At 36.8% G+C, this 15,156-nt stretch overlaps 1 protein-coding gene across 22 annotated transcripts in view; it reads left to right on the top strand.

The window, feature by feature from the left end:
* XIRP2 (xin actin binding repeat containing 2) overlaps window positions 1-15,156 on the top strand; it is a 698,239-nt gene that overhangs the window by 33,087 nt on the left and 649,996 nt on the right. For 21 of the 22 annotated variants that reach the window (XM_047872634.1, XM_047872633.1, XM_047872623.1 and 18 more), the window contains exon 2: window positions 10,922-10,995. The exons of the other annotated variant lie outside the window; for it this stretch is intronic. The gene's annotated coding sequence lies outside the window, so the exon portion shown is untranslated. The remainder of the gene's footprint in view (window positions 1-10,921; window positions 10,996-15,156) is intronic. 22 annotated transcript variants of the gene reach the window in all.

The following is a 15,156-nucleotide window of genomic DNA, read 5'->3' as shown; positions in this document are numbered from 1 at the left end:
CTTAACATTGAATCCTGAAACATGGACTGTTATTTTTTTTTCAATATATGCAATTTATTGTCAGATTGGTTTCCATACAACACCCAGAACTCATCCCAAAAGGTGCCCTCCTCAATACCCATCACCCACCCTCCCCTCCCTACCACCGCCCCATCAACCCTCAGTTTCTTCTCAGTTTTTAACAGTCTCTTATGCTTTGGCTCTCTCCCACTCTAACCTCTTTTTTTTTTTTCCTTCCCCTCCCCCATGGGTTTCTGTTAAGTTTCTCAGGATCCACATAAGAGTGAAACCATATGGTATCTGTCTTTCTCTGTATGGCTTATTTCACTTAGCATCACACTCTCCAGTTCCATCCACGTTGCTACAAAGGGCCATATTTCGTTCTTTCTCATTGCCAACTAGTATTCCATTGTGTATATAAACCACAATTTCTTTATCCATTCATCAGTTGATGGACATTTAGGCTCTTTCCATAATTTGGCTATTGTTGAGAGTGCTGCTATAAACATTGGGGTACAAGTGCCCCTATGCATCAGTACTCCTGTATCCCTTGGGTAAATTCCTAGCAGTGCTATTGCTGGGTCATAGGGTAGATCTATTTTTAATTTTTTGAGGAACCTCCACACTGTTTTCCAGAGTGGCTGCACCAATTTGATGCATTCCCACCAACAGTGCAAGAGGGTTCCCGTTTGTCCACATCCTCGCCAGCATCTATAGTCTCCTGATTTGTTCATTTTGGCCACTCTGACTGGCGTGAGGTGATATCTCAGTGTGGTTTTGATTTGTATTTCCCTGATGAGGAGCAACGTTGAGCATCTTTTCATGTGCCTTTTGGCCATCCGGATGTCTTCTTTAGAGAAGTGTCTATTCATGTTTTCTGCCCATTTCTTCACTGGGTTATTTGGTTTTCGGGTGTGGAATTTGGTGAGCTCTTTATAGATTTTGGATACTAGCCCTTTGTCCGATATGTCATTTGCGAATATCTTTTCCCATTCCGTTGGTTGCCTTTTAGTTTTGTTGGTTGTTTCCTTTGCTGTGCAGAAGCTTTTTATCTTCATAAGGTCCCAGTAATTCATTTTTGCTTTTAATTCCCTTGCCCTTGGGGATGTGTCGAGTAAGAGATTGCTATGGCTGAGGTCAGAGAGGTCTTTTCCTGCTTTCTCCTCTAGGGTTTTGATGGTTTCCTGTCTCACATTCAGGTCCTTTATCCATTTTGAGTTTATTTTTGTGAATGGTGTGAGAAAGTGGTCTAGTTTCAACCTTCTGCATGTTGCTGTCCAGTTCTCCCAGCACCATTTGTTAAAGAGACTGTCTTTTTCCATTGGATGTTCTTTCCTGCTTTGTCAAAGATTAGCTGCCCATACGTTTGTGGGTCTAGTTCTGGGGTTTCTATTCTATTCCATTGGTCTATGTGTCTGTTTTTGTGCCAATACCATGCTGTCTTGATGATGACAGCTTTCTAGTAGAGGCTAAAGTCTGGGATTGTGATGCCTCCTGCTTTGGTCTTTTTCTTCAAAATTACTTTGGCTATTCGGGGCCTTTTGTGGTTCCATATGAATTTTAGGATTGCTTGTTCTAGTTTCGAGAAGAATGCTGGTGCAATTTTGATTGGGATTGCATTGAATGTGTAGATAGCTTTGGGTAGTATTGACATTTTGACAATATTTCTTCTTCCAATCCATGAGCAGGGAATGTCTTTCCATTTCTTTGTATCTTCTTCAATTACCTTCATAAGCTTTCTATAGTTTTCAGCATACAGATCTTTTACATCTTTGGTTAGATTTATTCCTAGGTATTTTATGTTTCTTGGTGCAATTGTGAATGGGATCAGTTTCTTTATTTGTCTTTCTGTTGCTTCATTGTTAGTGTTTAAGAATGCAACTGATTTCTGTACATTGATTTTGTATCCTGCAACTTTGCTGAATTCATGTATCAGTTCTAGCAGACTTTTGGTGGAGTCTGTCGGATTTTCCATGTATAGTATCATGTCATCTGCAAAAAGCGAAAGCTTGACTTCATCTTTGCCAATTTTGATGCCTTTGATTTCCTTTTGTTGTCTGATTGCTGATGCTAGAACTTCCAGCACTATGTTAAACAACAGCGGTGAGAGTGGGCATCCCTGTCGTGTTCCTGATCTCAGGGAAAAAGCTCTCAGTTTTTCCCCATTGAGGATGATGTTAGCTGTGGGCTTTTCATAAATGGCTTTTATGATGTGTAAGTATGTTCCTTCTATCCCGACTTTCTCGAGGGTTTTTATTAAGAAACGTTGCTGAATTTTGTCAAAGGCCTTTTCTGCATCGATTGACAGGATCATATGGTTCTTATCTTTTCTTGTATTAATGTGATGTATCACGTTGATTGATTTGCGAATGTTGAACCAGCCCTGCATCCCAGGAATGAATCCCACTTGATCATGGTGAATAATTCTTTTTATATGCTGTTGAATTCGATTTGCTAGTATCTTATTGAGAATATTTGCATCCATATTCATCAGGGATATTGGCCTGTAGTTCTCTTTTTTTACTGGGTCTCTGTCTGGTTTAGGAATCAAAGTAATACTGGCTTCATAGAATGAGTCTGGAAGTTTTCCTTCCCTTTCTATTTTTTGGAATAGCTTGAGAAGGATAGGTATTATCTCTGCTTTAAACGTCTGGTAGAACTCCCCTGGGAAGCCATCTGGTCCTGGACTCTTATTTATTGGGAGATTTTTGATGACTAATTCAATTTCTTCGCTGGTTATGGGTCTATTCAAGCTTTCTATTTCCTCCTGATTGAGTTTTGGAAGAGTGTGGGTGTGTAGGAATTTGTCCATTTCTTCCAGGTTGTCCAATTTGATGGCATATAATTTTTCATAGTATTCCCTTATAATTGCTTGTATCTCTGAGGATTGGTTGTAATAATTCCATTTTCATTCATGATTTTATCTATTTGGGTCATCTCCCTTTTCTTTTTGAGAAGCCTGGCTAGAGGTTTGTCAATTTTGTTTATTTTTTCAAAAAACCAACTCTTGGTTTCGTTGATCTGCTCTACAGTTTTTTTAGATTCTATATTATTTCTGCTCTGATCTTTATTATTTCTCTTCTTCTGCTGGGCTTAGGCTGCCTTTGCTGTTCTGCTTCTAGTTCCTTTAGGTGTGCTGTTAGATTTTGTATTTGGGATTTTTCTTGTTTCTTGAGATAGGCCTGGATTGCAATGTATTTTCCTCTCAGGACTGCCTTCGCTGCATCCCAAAGCGTTTGGATTGTTGTATTTTCATTTTCATTTGTTTCCATCCATTAATTTCTTCTCTAATTGTCTGGTTGACCCATTCATTATGTAGTAGGGTGTTCTTTAACCTCCATGCTTTTGGAGGTTTTACAGACTTTTTCCTGTGGTTGATTTCAAGCTTCATAGCATTGTGGTCTGAAAGTATGCATGGTATAATTTCAATTTGTATACTTATGAAGAGCTGTTTTGTGACCCAGTATATGATCTATCTTGGAGAATGTTCCATGTGCACTCGAGAAGAAAGTATATTCTGTTGCTTTGGGATGCAGAGTTCTAAATATATCTATCAAGTCCATCTGATCCAATGTATCATTCAGGGCCCTTGTTTCTTTATTGACCATGTGTCTAGATGATCTATCCATTTCTGTAAGTGGAGTGTTAAAGTCCCCTGCAATTACCGCATTCTTATCAATAAGGTTGCTTATGTTTATGAGTAATTGTTTTATATATTTGGGGCTCCGGTATTTGGCGCATAGACATTTATAATTGTTAGCTCTTCCTGGTGGATAGACCCTGTAATTATTATATAATGCCCTTCTTCATCTCTTGTTACAGCCTTTAATTTAAAGTCTAGTTTGTCTGATATAAGTATGGCTACTCCAGCTTTCTTTTGACTTCCAGTAGCATGATAAATAGTTCTCCATCCCCTCACTCTCAATCGAAAGGTGTCCTCAGGTCTAAAATGAGTCTCTTGTAGACAGCAAATAAATGGGTCTTGTTTTTTTTTTTCCATTCTGATACCCTATGTCTTTTGGTTGGTGCATTTAGTCCATTGACACTCAGTGTTATTATAGAAAGATATGGGTTTAGAGTCATTGTGATGTCCGTAGGTTTCATGCTTGTAGCGATGTCTCTGGGACTTTGTCTCACAGGATCCCCCTTAGGATCTCTTGTAGGGCTGGTTTAGTGGTGACAGATTCCTTCAGTTTTTGTTTGTTTGGGAAGACCTTTATCTCTCCTTCTATTCTAAATGACAGACTTGCTGGATAAAGCATTCTCGGCTGCGTATTTTTTCTGTTCAACACATTGAAGATCTCCTGCCATTCCTTTCTGGCCTGCCAAGTTTCAAAAGAGAGATCAGTCACGAGTCTTATAGGTCTCCCTTTATATGTGAGGGCACGCTTACCCCTTGCTGCTTTCAGAATTTTCTCTTTATCCTTGTATTTTGCCAGTTTCACTATGATATGTCGTGCAGAAGATCGATTCAAGTTACGTCTGAAGGGAGTTCTCTGTGCCTCTTGGATTTCAATGCCTTTTTCCTTCCCCAGTTGAGGGAAGTTCTCAGCTATTGTTTCTTCAAGTACCCCTTCAGCACCTTTCCCTCTCTCTTCCTCCTCTGGGATACCAATTATGCGTATATTATTTCTTTTTAGTGTATCACTTAGTTCTCTAATTTTCCCCTCATACTCCTGGATTTTTTTATCTCTCTTTTTCTCAGCTTCCTCTTTTTCCATAATTTTATGTTCTATTCTCTCCTCTGCCTCTTCAATCTGAGCCGTGGTCATTTCCATTTTATTTTGCATCTCATTTAAAGCGTTTTTCAGCTCCTCCTGACTGTTCCTTAGTCCCTTGATCTCTGTAGCAATAGATTCTCTGCTGTCTTCTATACTGTTTTCAAGCCCAGCGATTAATTTTATGACTATTATTCTAAATTCACTTTCTGTTATATTATTTAAATCCTTTTTGATCAGTTCATTAGCTGTTGTTATTTCCTGGAGATTCTTTTGAGGGGAATTCTTCCGTTTCGTCATTTTAGATAGTCCCTGGAGTGGTGCGGACCTGCAGGGCACTTCCCCTGTGCTGTCGTGTATAACTGGAGTTGGTGGGCGGGGCCGCAGTCAGACCTGATGTCTGCCCCCAGCCCACCGCTGGGGCCACAGTCAGACTGGTGTGTGCCTTCTCTTCCCCTCTCCTAGGGGCGGGATTCACTGTGGGGTGGCATGGCCCGCCTGGGCTACTTGCACAGTGCCAGGCTTGTGGTGCTGGCGATCTGGCGTTTTAGCTGGGGTGGGTAGGCAAGGTACACGGGGGCAGGAGGGGTAGGCTTAGCTCGCTTCTCCTTAGGTGAATCACTTCAGGAGGGGCCCTGTGGCAGCAGGAGGGAGTCAGACCCGCTGCTGGAGGGGTGGCTCCGCAGAAGCACAGTGTTGGGTGTTTGCATGGAGCAAACAAGTTCCCTGGCAGGAACCCGTTCCCTTTGGGATTTTGGCTGGGGGATGGGCGAGGGAGATGGCACTGGCCAGTGCCTTTGTTCCCCGCCAAACTGAGCTCTGTCATCCCGGGGCTCAGCAACTCTCCCTCCCTTTGTCCTCCAGCCTTCCCGCTTTCTGAGCAGAGCTGTTAACTTATGACCTCCCAGATGCTAAGTCACGCTTGCTGTTGGAACACACTCCATCTGGCCCCTCCGCTTTTGCAAGCCAGGCTCGGGGGCTCTGCCCCTCAGCCCAGGCTCCCTCCCACCAGTCCGTGCAGTGCGCACCACCTCTCGGCCCTTCCTAGCCTCTTTCGTGGGCTTCTCGTCTGCGCTTGGCTCCAGAGACTCCGTTCTGCTAGTCTTCTGGTGATTTTCTGGGTTATTTATGCAGGTGTAGATGGAATCTAAGTCATCAGCAGGACGCGCAGTGAGCCCAGTGTCCTCCTACGCCGCCATCTTCTGCTGTTCCAACACGGACTATTAAAAGATAAGTTTAAAATTATATATTCTTGCTTCTTGGTCTTATATGCTAAGAGTGGCAGTACTGTTGAAAAACTTTTTTGAATATGTTTATCATTTTTGCTGCTTTAAGATGAGTAAAAAGGCATAACTCTATTATAAAGTTGTGTTATGTGTACTTATAAGCTTTGCTAGTCTGCTAGCATACTTGTATATGACAGCTTTTACTTTATTGCCTCTGTTTTTCTATGAATAGAAGTTATTACTTTGGTGGAAAATCTCAGTTAATATGAAGGAGTAGAATTATACTAGGAACAATAATGACATAAATATAACTACTTTTTTTTAAAAAAAGGTGTTTAAAAGTTTTGCTATAAATTATTATATTAATCTAAGCATTATATGAATGCTTTCACTCTGTTAAAATGTTATTTTGTCTTAGGGTCTTAACAAAAGATATAAATGTCACTCTCTATCTTCTATATAGTGTGTCCATTATCAGATTTATATCTTTGTAGTATAATTGTTTTTTTTATGTTGACTTTATTATATCCTGTTGTTAAAAAAAAAACTTTACTAATAAATAAGTAAAAAAAGAACAACTTTTTTCTTGCTTGTATATGTGCTGTTTCCTTAAAATCTGTTGTCCTTTGGATTTATCTTAAAATATTTTATTGTCCCTTTCGTTACATAGACACAGAATATTATTTTTCTGTCAACCATGATCAGTATTATCCAGTTACAAATCTTGTTTGAATACTCTTGATTTTTGACTTTCAAGTTTTAACCCTAAATTAGAAAATATAAAATTAAAATTTCATAGTATTTTTCTTTTTCTTTTCTTTTCTTTTTTTCCTTTCCTTTTCATTTCTTTGACTTTAGAGAGAGAGAGTGCATGAGTATGGCAGAGGGGCAGGAGAGAGAGAGAGCGAGCAAGAGAGAGAGAGAGCGAGAGCGAGAGCGAGAGCGAGAGAGAGAGAGAGAGAGAGAGAGAGAATCCTATACAGGCTCCATGCTGAGTGTGGAGCCTGACACGGGGTCTGAGCCTGTGATCTAAGGATCATGACCTGGGCTGAAATCAAGAGTCAAGCACTCAACTGACTAAGCCACCCAGGTGCCCCAAATTTCACAATGTTTTTCACAACTGAAATTGCCTTTGAAATTTTCCATAGAGCCCCTGGAAAATCATAAATTTGTGTTGTCTTATAAAAAGGAAGATGCTAGAAAAATTAGGTTTGATTGATATGCCTCTATTTCTAGTTAGCTTAAAATGATTATTGGAACCAATGAAATACACATTCTGTGTTTCATATGGGAGGAATGTCAAATTAGAATAACTGTTTAGCCTTCTCTAAGTTTGTATAGGTAAAATGCACTTGACATAAATGTATGTATGTATGTATGTATTTAGATTTGCATCTACTTTATTTATTTATTTAGTTTTTATTTAAGTTCCAGTTAGTTAACATGACATAAATGTTTTAGATAGTGTGAACTTCATAGGAAAGATCCTGAGTTGTTTTCAATGCCCTTTTTCTCTAGACAATACTCATCTCTATAGGAGTGAAGGTTAATGTACAGATTTTCTTTTGTAAAGGTACAAGTAAATTCCAGATAATGGAACAGATAACCTAAAAGAATATGATTTTTGAATTCTGTTGGGTATTAAAAAATTTTGTATTCAATCCAGAAATCTTAGTCTAACATTTCTTTTATTGATTAGAAATGTATATTTTTTCTCAAATGTTTTTGTTTGTTTGTTTTTTAAACATTTTTATTTTTGAGAGACAGAGAGAGACACAGTGTGCAAGCTGGGGAGGGACAGAGAGAGAGGGAGACATAGAATCCAAAGCAGGCTGTCAGCACAGAGCCCAATGTGGGGCTCAAACCCACCTACTACGAGATCATGACCTGAGCTGAAGTCAGATGCTTAACTGACTGAGCCACCCAGGTGTCCCTCAAATGTTTTTTGAACCAATCATAACTTTTTATAATATTTGACATATAGTTATTTTATATTTGTATAAGACTCATGGTTTTTTTTACATAACATTTTGCTTATTGTGGTAAAATACACATAACATTTACCATTTTAATCATTTTATCATCATATTTGTTTTATTTATTTTTATTTTTTTGCCAGGCTTAATTATAGGTGCTTGGATATAGAAGTGAATAAAACAAACACACCCCTGCCAACTCTCATGTGGTTTACACTTTAACAGAGGAGAGGAAAATGCAACAAGAGAATTAAGTAAAATATGTAGTATTTTAGATAGTGATAAATATGAAAAGGTAATAATACATGGAAAAAGGATAAGAAATGTCTGAGTGTGGGAGGTCACATTGAAAAAGCTTCACTGAGAAAGTGACCTTTGAAGAAATATCAAAAAACAAAGTAAGGGGATAAGCCATGTGAATATTGGAGGTGGAGGAAGTCCTCTATGCAAAGGGAAAATGAGGGGTAAAGACCTAGCATGTTTGAGAAACAGGAATATTTTGGTATAAGAGGAATTATTGAGGAGTAAAGTAGTAAGAGAAAATTATGGAATAGAAACGGGACATGATCATAAACAGAAATCAACAAAGTTGTTTGTTTTTTATTTGAATTAGATGGGAAGCCATTAGAGGGCTTTAAACTGACAAATGGTATGATGTGACTTATGTTTTGAGATAATTGTCCTGGAAGCTATGTTGGGAACGGACCAAGTGAAACAAGGACAGAAATAAGAGGTCAATTAGAAGAATATTTCAGGATTTGGGTGAGAGATAATGGTGTCATAGATAGAGTGGCAGATAGAAGGTAGAAGATATTAGTTTCATCTGGATACAGTTTGAAGGTACGTTTACAGAGGGCTTGCTGGGAGATCACTGTATGTTTGTGTAAAAAATAAAGTACTTGGGGGTATCTCCATGTTATTTCATTTGAATGATTACAAAATGGAGCTGCTATACTGAAATGAAGAAGATTGTAAGAGGAGCAGGTTCGAGGGGGGAAAAGTAGGAGCTCAGATTTGGAAATGTTAAGGTGAGATGTTTGTTAGACATCAACTTGAAGTTATTAAGTGGGAATATTAATGTATGAGTTGAAAGTTCTGGAAGCAATTGATGCTGCAGATAAGAATTTGGGAGCTAACAAAATGTAGACATTGTTTAATCTCATGAAATTTTATTGGGTCATAAGGCACAGAGTGTAGATAGAATAGAATTAAGAATTAAAGACAGAGCTCTAGGATGATTCAGCATTTAAGAGCCAGGGACATGAAGATGGACCCCAAAAGAAGCTTGAAAGACCAGAGAGGAAAGAGCAAAACTAGGCAAATGATGAAAGACTAGAACTCTATAAGATCAGAGGCTGCAACCAGACCAAGATGTGGAACCAAATTCTCCACCTATGCTCAGAGGGTGACATAGTTGTTGTTTGTTTTTTCTTTATATATATATATATATATATATATATATATATATATATATATATATATATGGGAGAGATGAGTATGCTAAGAAACAATGCAAAATGAGCTATGAAACAAAAGTAATAAAGCAAATGAAAAATCCATTGCCATGAAAAAGAGTTAGCATACCCATGAGTGGACAAGTCATACCTGAAAAAAAACATTCAGATCACTAAAGTACTTTGAAGGAGTTTTAAAACAAACTTACTCTTCAAAGGGTGTCTATGAAATTGGCAAGGGATTGTAAGAGAACAGATGAATGTGAAAAACACTAAAAATTATTTTTGGAAAGTAACCATTAATTTTAAAAATTAAAAAAAAAGCCATTAACTTTTAACATTGATTACTCATTATTTTTACAAATCAGTACATTAATTCAGTAGTAAATTGGACATAACTGAAGACTTTGATAATAAAATTATGTAGATTTCTACAATTCAACAAAAGATACTGCCTGTGAAAGAGAAATTAAGGTATAGTAAGGAGCTATAACATGTATCTAAGAAACTTTAAAGAAGCAGATAATAGGGTGACTGCATACCATTAAGAACAATGAAAAATATTAAAACATTTTCAAGTAAAATTACAGATTTCCTCTACAGAAAAGACAATCATATTACAAGTAGGGTTTACCTCAGCAATAATTATGTCAGAAGACAATGGAATATCTTCAAAGTACTGAGGAACAATATCTTTGAACCTGGACTTCTGTGTCCAAACTATTAAGTTATTACACACACACACACACACACACACACACACACACACATACACACACATATCAAAACAGCTTGTTGCTATTAAGACAATAAAATAAGACCTCTCAAAAGGGAAACAAAAGTGACAACAAAGATAGCATCTCTTATACACAGAATCACTTTAAATCAAAGGAAAACTATGATAGAAATCACTAGGATCTAAAGCATTTCTGTTTATCTGGGCACCGTGCTGTGAGTTATTTCTCTTCACTACTAAAAGAAGCTAGACATTCAGAATATTTACAACACAGTATGTTAAGCGGAATCCTGTCTTCCCACTAATCAAGTTAAAACGAGTCTTAAGACAAAGACATTTTTCTGCATGATTGAAAGTAATAAATTTCCTGTGCTGTTTTCTTGCCATTTAATGTCCATGAAAAGTCCTCTCTGCATTTATAAATGTAAACTTTTATGTTTGTTAAAATTATGAAACATTTGGAAAAATACAAGAAGTCAGAATATGTGACTAGATTTTAAGATTACAATGGTTCATTCATTAGATTTATTGTAAATATTTCAGGTTTAACTGAATTTAAATTAAAACCAAAATACTAAAGTTTAAAATATGTGTATTGAAATTATTCTTATTAGAACTATCCTTTTCGCCTCAATTATGAAGACTCCAGTATAATTTCTATTATTTAGAACAGACTCCAGTTATGAAGACTCCAGTATAATTTCTATTATTTCTAATAGCTTAGAAATTTTTATTCTTTTGCAAGAAGTTTAAAAACTAGCTTAAAAAATGAACATGTTTCTAAAATGTTTGTTCTTCACTCACTCCACAGGCTGTCATCGATAATGTATTATACCAAGAAGAAAAATAACCCTAGGCAGCAGGAGTGGTATTCTAGAAAGAAAGGTGAGCAACATATCATAAAACACATTGAAAAAAATAAAGTATTCTAAAATAAAATAACAAATTCATTCATACTTCACATGGTTTGAGATAGGAAGTGGGAGTTCAAAGAAAGGTTAAAGCTTGTTAAGATCCTTTTCTTCAGGGGACTGATATGCTGATTTACTGTAGAATATTTTACTAAAATATGAATGTAAGTATGGTTATGAGTTGTTATTAGTAACCATTAAAAGAACAGAAAAAGACGTCTAACTCGTTTACTTTTGTGTATTTTTGAAATGTCTTGATAAAAAAATTTTAAATTCTCACATGTAATAATTTAGTATATTACTAATGTATATATATTATTCATGTATTATATGTATGGTAAAGTATAAAATATTATTAGGAAACATATACACCACACTCATGATAGTGGTTGTCTCTGAATCAGGGAACTATTAGAAGGAGGTGCGGATATGGCTTCAAGAGAATGCTTTGTGTTATGCAGCAGAGCCTTTAGGCAACGTGTCATTTCAGAATCATGGGGTAAAGTGCAATGACATAACTCCTTTCACGTCTATGTGTGATTTGGGGAAAGGAAAGAAGAGAAAGTGAGGAGAGCAAGAAGTCATCAGACTTGTGTTTCTGGAATTTCATGTCCAGGTTTCATTGTTTGTTAGGGGGAGCACCAAGGAAGATTAGATAAATTGAGGGTAAAATATTCCACTATTCCAGATCTTTCAGCTCCTGAGTAGAAGTTTCTCTCAGAAGTTTCCTAGCATCAACCTGAAGCATGATTATGATAAAATGAACTGGGTAGAGGTGTATCTTCTGAGTTGGTCTGAAACTGACCTTGATATTTCTCTTAAGTGTCTCAATTCCTATATGCTGTGAACTGTGTCATATGCAGTGGAGCTGCCATGACGGTTAAGCTAAGGTGACTCCAAAACTGAGGATTGGGCAGAGGATAAGGCTGCAGGTGGGGACATACAGTGAAGTAACCAATTTGAGAAACAGTTTGTCTATTTTTAGAAAACTTAAACACATACCTACTATACCACCCAGCCATTAGATACTTACTCTGCACAAATGAAAAATACAACCACAAAAATATTTTTACATTAATTTTCATAACGACTTCATTTGTAATAATGGCCAAAACTGGTAACAATCCAAATGTCCATTAATAAAATTGTATTATATTCATATTTAACAACAAGAAACAAATTATTGGTACATTCAGCCACTTGAATAAATCCCAAAATAATTGTGAGGAATGAAAGAAAGTAGACCCAAAAAAGTGGATATTGTTATTCAATTTATATAAAATTCTAGAAATTGGAAACAAATCTAGAGCAACAGAAAGCAAACAGATGTTTTCCTGTGGAGTGGGTGAGGATGTACGATGAGATTTAGATCACGAAAGGGCCAAAAGAAACTTCGAGAATAATAAAAATGTTCATTATTTTGCTTGTGGTGAAAATTGCTTGGGTTTATACAAATGTCACAACTTATCAAATTGTACAGATATATGTACACAGTTTGTTTTATACCAGTTATATCTCAATTAATCTGTAAAAAATATTTAAAATGTGCCAAACCCTCTGCCAAGAGCAACAGAGGTTTTGTGCTCCACATGCACTGTTGATATATGGCAGCATACTACAGTTGTAGCTTACTGTGAGAAAATATATATCCTCTGTCCTTTATAATAGTTCTTTTAGTTGGAGAAACATAGATTCCATCACAAAATAAGTACTATCTATATTTTAAAGACAACATAGCATGATTATTCTGATGACAAAAACTAAAAATAGAGAAATCAGATTTATCATATATTTATGAATGACAATAGCCAATATTAATGAATATTTCAAGATATGGTTATTCTTATCTAATGCCAGTGGTAATATCTTACTAGAAAAAATTATGACAGTGTAGATCACAGTACTAATTTTGCATTGTTATTGACTGACATTTGAAATTAGCCTCATGAAATAATTAGGGATGTTCTTTGTAATTGTAATACAGTATTAACACAGGCTATCTATGCCTGGGTCATAAAGTAAAAGATATTTCAGTTTTTCCTTTTGTTCATCTTTGTTAAAATTTCTTGCCATCAGCATACATTAATCTTGGGATAAGTTAGTTTCCCTGAATAGCCCAATGAAAATAATAACTTTCCATGTACATCTCACTCTCCATGTCCTTGACCTGCTTTGTTTCCATTCATAGTATTTATGCCATCTGACATCCTTTTTGGTTGTTTTGCTATTTGTTTATTCCTGTGTCTTTCCTGCTAGAAATTAAGCTGCATGAGTGTGAAGAATATTTTTTTGCTTTTTTTTAAATTTTTTTTTTTTTTACAACGTTTATTCATTTTTGGGACAGAGAGATACAGAGCATGAACGGGCGAGGGGCAGAGAGAGAGGGAGACACAGATTCGGAAACAGGCTCCAGGCTCTGAGCCATCAGCCCAGAGCCCGACGCGGGGCTCGAACTCACGGACCGCAAGATCGTGACCTGGCTGAAGTCGGACGCTTAACCGACTGCGCCACCCAGGCGCCCCTGCTTTTTTTTAATTTCTCTACTGAGAATAGTTCCTGGCATGTAACAGACATCCAATTAATATTTTTGAATAAAAGAAAAATGGCAAGAAGTGCAATTTAAAAAATGATATAATCAGTAGGAAGGCAAACTCTTTTGTATCTTGAATTGATTCAAGGCATGGAGTGGTTGTGAAATAAATAAGAGTATTTTTTTTCTCTTCTAATTTGCATTTTCAAAGTAGTAGTCCCTCTTTTCCACGGTTTTGCTTTCTGCAGTTTGAGTTACCAGTGGTCAGCCGAGGTCCTGAAGCAGATAGGTGACCTTCCTCCTGACATACTGTCTGAAGGCCAATAGCAGCCTAATGCTGCATCACAGTATTTGTATCATTCACCTCACATCATCTCATCATGTAGACATTTTATTCTCTGGCATCATCACAGGAAGAAGAAGGGTGAATAAATAAGATGTTTTGAGAGAAAGCACATTCACATAACATGTATTACAGTATATTGTTATAATTGTTTTATTTCATTATTAGTTATTATTGTTAATCTTACTGTACCTAGTTTATAAGTGAAACTTTATCATAGGTATTTATGTAAAGGAAAAAGAGAGTATATATAGGTTCCAGTTTTATCCATGGTTCCAGGCATCCATGGGGGTCTTGGAATGTATCCCAGGTGCATAAGGGGGGGACTACTGTACAGAGCAGGCTTCCTCAATACAAATCCCTCCTTTCTCCCTCTGGTTTCTCAGGGGATTCCTCTTATAGTCAGTTGCTGGCTGACACTTCTCTGCAAGCTTTTCTCTCATCTCCCTCTCCTTTTACTCCTCTTGCTTCACTTGTTTGCTTTGCGCTTATGTGAGTCAGAGAACCTCATCTAGTGTAGCAAGTTGTCCCCCAAAGGGAAGAGAGTCATAGGCACATCTGTTGCTCAGTCTCCTCATCCTCACCTCCTGGGAAGTCTAAACAATCCTGAAGCCCTGGGGAGAAGTTTTGAGAAAAAGTTTCTACAAAAATAATTATCACTCAAAATGAATTGAGCTTAAGTATATGTACGTTTTTGTTGATCTATGTGAAAAATAAGCCCAAAGTATAAACTTTCTGGTTGAGAACACCCAGGACACCCATGGGTTCTGTACCAGGGCTATATCCTAACTGAGGGTAAATCATCCCAGGAAAGCCAGTGGTTCTGAGCTACCCTGCAAATAAGTGCTGAAGGAAAGCCCACAAGAAGACAGTGAAAGCTAAGAAATAATTCAACAGAACTTCAGGGTACAAGACCAACACACAAATACCAGCTGTGTTTCTATATACCAGAATTTGAACAATCTGAAAAGATTAATTAGGAAAGTAACTCCACTTATAAAACCATATAAATGAATAAAATACATAGGAATAAATAACCAAGGGAATCAAAGATTTATACAGTGAAAACTATAAAATATTGCTGAGTGAAATTAAAGATGACCTAAATAAATGTCTGTGATGGGGATGTGATCAGTGTACCGTCTTGAAATTAGGTACAAAATTCCTTCCACTTTATTTTCCTTCTCAAAATTGTTTTTACCTCTTCCAGTGCTCATGTCTTACTACATATATTTTAGAATTAAATTCTATGTAATTTTTAG

The sequence above is a fragment of the Prionailurus viverrinus genome, chromosome C1, assembly GCF_022837055.1.
Source record: "Prionailurus viverrinus isolate Anna chromosome C1, UM_Priviv_1.0, whole genome shotgun sequence".
Classification (NCBI taxonomy): domain Eukaryota; kingdom Metazoa; phylum Chordata; class Mammalia; order Carnivora; family Felidae; genus Prionailurus; species Prionailurus viverrinus.
Note: the sequence above shows the minus strand (reverse complement) of the source record. Positions and strands in the feature narration are given on the sequence as shown.